Below are 4602 nucleotides of genomic sequence, written 5' to 3' on the forward strand. Positions count from 1 at the left end.
AGAGAGATGACGCCTCTCATTTTGAGCATTTATTTTTCAGAAGACTCAAAGGGCAGCTAACAATCCTCTGTAACTTCAGCTCCAGGAGGAATCCAGTGCCCTCTTATGGCCTCTGGAAGAATTGTATGCATGTGGTGTATAGTCCTTCATTAGGCAGAACACCCATATATGTACAAGAAATAAATCAAAAAAAAAAAATCAAACAAAAACGAAAAGTAGGCAAAGACCTAGTCAAGGCCTACAGCACAAGACTAGACCATGACAACAAAACAAAACATTTTAAAATATATATTTACCAAGATGTATGGTTCTGACTGATGTTGTATTTTAAGGAATCAGAGGCAGATGGCTCTGGGTTTTCTGACTTCTTTTATATCCCTGAACAAATATTTATATTTATTAAGAAGCAGTAGAGCCATGCTGCTGTGTTTCTCATTAGTTTGTTTCACGTGATCATCCACAGAGTACCATATTGTAGGGGGAGTTAAATATATGACTGTAAGGATACAGTATGGACACTATTTCCACAATGAAGTGGGTATCCATAGTGTTGGATACACTATCCACTTTGATAGAACATTTCCTCTGTATAGCCTTGGCTGGATGGCAACTCACTATGTAGCCTTAGGCCCCTCAACCTAAGAGATACATTTCTACCTGTGAGTTCTCGGGTTACATGACTGTGATACCATATCTAATTAAAGAAGAGTCTGAAGAATTAACAGTTGAAGATTAATTTTTATTTGTAAAAATACAATCATTTTACTCAATAGGGGATGATTAAATGGGACAGGCATTACAGACAGAATATAGCCTTAGCAAACTAGCAAGTCAATAAAATCATCAAATGAAATAACAAATGAATAACAAAACCTCAAACCAAAGAACACAAAAAACCAAAACCAAAAAAATCTAAACCCAAAATTCAAACAATAAATTAAGCTAAGCAACATTCTCTTGCTTGAGATTTAGCAGCATGCACATGAAGTCAGTTGATATTGGATTTTTTTTTTTTTTTGAGGAGCCCTGGATCATAGAGGAAAAAATGTTGTGTTCAACTTCTCTGTGGCTTTCTTTCTTTCTTTCTTTCTTTCTTTCTTTCTTTCTTTCTTTCTTTCTTTCTTTCTTTCTTTCTCCTCAGTTCTATCAAGGGAGCTGTCAGAGAAGAAAGAAAGACAATCAATCAAACCCAGAGGCACCCCATGCTAGGCCTGAGGAAAGACAAAATCAAGGCCAGTTTAAACATAGGAAACAAAGTCAAGGAAGAAAAACCAACCCAGGATTGCCAGAGTTGCTGAGGATGGGATGGGATGGTCGCTCAATTGCCTGGGAAAACTCAGTTGTCTGGCTGCAGAAGCTCTGTCTGTGGGGAGCTCTCTTTCTGGGCTGTGGCTCTTTCCAGGTCAGACTGGAGTATTTCAGACCTACGGAAGGAAGGAAGGAACAGAAGCCTAGTGAAGGCAAACCATGTCAGCTGTTGACTCTACACAAGCTCTATTCAGCTGGACAGTACAGGATGACCTTTCAGCTGAGGTCTTTCCCTTTCCCTGCATTTCCCAAAAAAAAAAAAAAAAAAAAAAAAAAGGTCAGAGAGTACATGTGCCTGGATATTTTTTTTTTCTCACATTTTTAAAAACTTCGGGAAGATGAACTGAAACCTACACACTGCATTGAAATAGAAAAATAACAGCACATTTCTCCAATAGTCCAGATGATTAATTAATTAACTAATTAATTAATGTCTGAGTCACACTTCAGAAAAGATGTGAGCAACCTAGTTACCTATGTAGAGTCTCTTTTCAGGGCCTACTCACTGCAGTGAAGGCCTTGAGTTTTCCAACAGTGCAGAAACCTGCCTATGTAACCTTGTCAAACAAGTGCCCTGTTTATAATCAAATAAATCATCTCACAGGAATGTCCTGTCACTGCAGGGAGCCTGGATTCAGTAGGAGTATGCTATGTGAAAATGCGCCCAAGTGTAGGAACTTATCTCTAAAGGTGATGTTCCTGAAGGAAAATAACAGGTCAAGAGTCACACTGTCTTTTACAAGGGATACTCCCCTTGCTAGGTTTAGTACTAAGAGGATTTGTGGGGAAACCAAGGGACAAGGTACTCAGATCATACTACAGAGGCTAGAAAAGAGGAGGGGGTGCACCATCCCCAGAAACACTAAGGAACACATGTTGTTTCCTGGACAGAAGTTGTCGGTGACTGGACCAGCTAATACTTAGAAGTGTTCTTTCAGAGACCAGCTAACCATGGCTGTGGCTGAGAGCCATGCAGATGGCCAGAAACCTAACAGAACAAGACACACAGGCACAGGGTACCCACTTGGCTCCACCCTCCACTCGATCCCTGGGTTCCTACCTCATCTCAATGACATCAGTGTGATGCTGCATCTTTTCTGCCAAGTCCCTTTCCAGAGTTGGCAGCATTTTCGGCTCCAGTAGGTACTTAATTCTTTTCTCTATTGCTTTTAGTTCCTGTTTTTTTTAGAAGATTGTATTCAGAGGTGCTGTGAACATGATTGTGCAAAAGCACCTTTGCACATTGACACACACACACACACACACACACACAAACTCCTGAGCACACAGAAATACATGTGTTCTCACATACAACTATACTGCATTGCAGTAACTTAATAATTTTACCAGTAATGTAAGAGATCACCAGGTATCTAATGTAAGAGATCACCAGGGATCCTATATAGAACAATGTTAACTTTCTGTAGAAGGGATAAGAAATTAGTGGACATGGGATATAGACAGTTCAGTGGATAAAGTACTTTTCCTAAACCTTCTGTGTAGACATGTGGACCCACTGGGTCTTGGCCACTTAGCCAAGCCTACATAGCAAGTTCCCAAGGCTTGCAATATTGTTTTTTCCCCAGCCCGAGACCTGGGGATCCTGGTGAACCAGCTCCTTATTCTGTCCCAATTGTTCCCAGTTGTTCTAAGGTGAGCAGCTTCCTACTAATGGAGCTCCCTTATTCATAGCCTGCATTGCTTTGAACCCAAACAGTGAGCCTATGAAATGAGAAAATCTCCACAACTAAGACATAAAAAAATGTTCTCCCTCTAGGATGACACGATCGGAGATCTTTTTGAGTAATAGAAGGCTGATTAACTCCAGGCCAAATGATCTTGAGTGTCTTTATTTCATGATGAACAATATTTCCATGAAGGGTGGATGATATGGTACACTTATAAGCTAATGGACACCTGGAAAGTTTCAACTTGTGGCTGCTATGAAGAAGACTGTTACAACCCTGATGCCTTCTGTTTTATCTGTGGACACCTACTTCTAGTTCTGGAATTGCTGGGTCACCTTGTGACTGCAGTTCAGGATGTTGAAATATTATTCATGGCCTTTGACAGGACTACCTTATTTTACACCACCAGCAATGTCTGGGGTCCTCACTTCTCCCCACCCTCTTAAGGATCATTTTGGATTATATTTGAGTGATTTAGAATAAAAGCAGTTACTCAGTGCTGTAGACATGGCACAGGATGAATGCTTTAGACTTTCATGAGGTTAAGGGGGCTGCACTGACACAGCCCTGTACACAAACTTCAGCATTGCTATGGGATTTCTGCTGAACTGAGAAGCAACCATTCAAAATCTCTCAATGCATAAAATCCAGGCCAAGCTCCAAGGCCTTTGTTTACTGAGCCAAGGTTAGGTGAAGGAGGAAAGAAAATGGTTGCTGGCAATGATGACAACAAAACAGGATGCAGGGAAGACACAGAAAGCCACCCCACTGTCCCGTGGACAGTCACTATTCATCAAGAGCAGAAAAAGCACACAGACCCTTAGCCAGCCTTTCCAGACTCTCAAGCACCTTGTTTTGTATAGCAGCCTCCTCCGCACCTCCTTGTAGGATTTCTTTGAAGATATGTATTCTTGCCTCTACAAAGTCTATGACTTACAGCAGCTTTTGTGTCCTTTGTTCTAAGCAAAAGTTGGGAATGCAGAAAGATGGGCAGCAGCATGTGAGGTTTGATGTCTGAAAAGTCAGTCAACCTGACATTTTCTCATTAAAGCTGGTCTCTTTCATCATTTAAGATGTTTCAAGAGCAAATCAACATATGTTTATGCAGAAACACACACACAAATTCACACATAAAAACACACACTGACACTCACACATACACTTTCACATACAAGCACCCAACACAAACACCTACACAAGCACTCACCTCTACACATACATGCAACATAGTACCAAGGACTGACCCACACCTGAGCACATGCAAACACACACAACATAGATAGGGACAGTAATGTGCAAATAAGGTTCAGCACACATGCGTAAGTACACAAACTATTAACACACATACATAAAAACACACACATATGCTGACTCACAATCACACATTCACATAGATGACACCAAAGCCTAGCTAAGTCTAAGAGCCTTGTATACAGCAGGCAGGTCCTAGTAACTCATTATGCAGCAGAAAAAGTGTTTTAACAGCAGTTCTCTTCATGGTGTGTGTGTTTGTGTGTGTGTGTGTGTTTGTGTCTCTCTGTGTGTTCATGAATGTGTGTGCATGTGTTGTGTTTCTGTGTGTGGTGAATTGGTGGTCATCTATGTG

General features: G+C 40.9%; 1 long non-coding RNA gene across 1 annotated transcript; it reads right to left on the reverse strand.

The window, feature by feature from the left end:
- Nucleotides 1-790: 790 nt before the first annotated feature.
- Nucleotides 791-4374, reverse strand: LOC129675139 (uncharacterized). Its single transcript, XR_008719879.1, has 3 exons — nucleotides 2369-4374; nucleotides 1277-1424; nucleotides 791-1155 (listed from the first exon to the last, which is right to left on the reverse strand). It is a non-coding gene; the product is annotated as an uncharacterized LOC129675139 (long non-coding RNA).
- Nucleotides 4375-4602: the final 228 nt, after the last annotated feature.

The sequence above is a fragment of the Psammomys obesus genome, unplaced genomic scaffold (genome assembly GCF_907164565.1).
Source record: "Psammomys obesus unplaced genomic scaffold, mPsaObe1.curated_primary_1811, whole genome shotgun sequence".
Taxonomy (NCBI): Eukaryota; Metazoa; Chordata; class Mammalia; order Rodentia; family Muridae; genus Psammomys; species Psammomys obesus.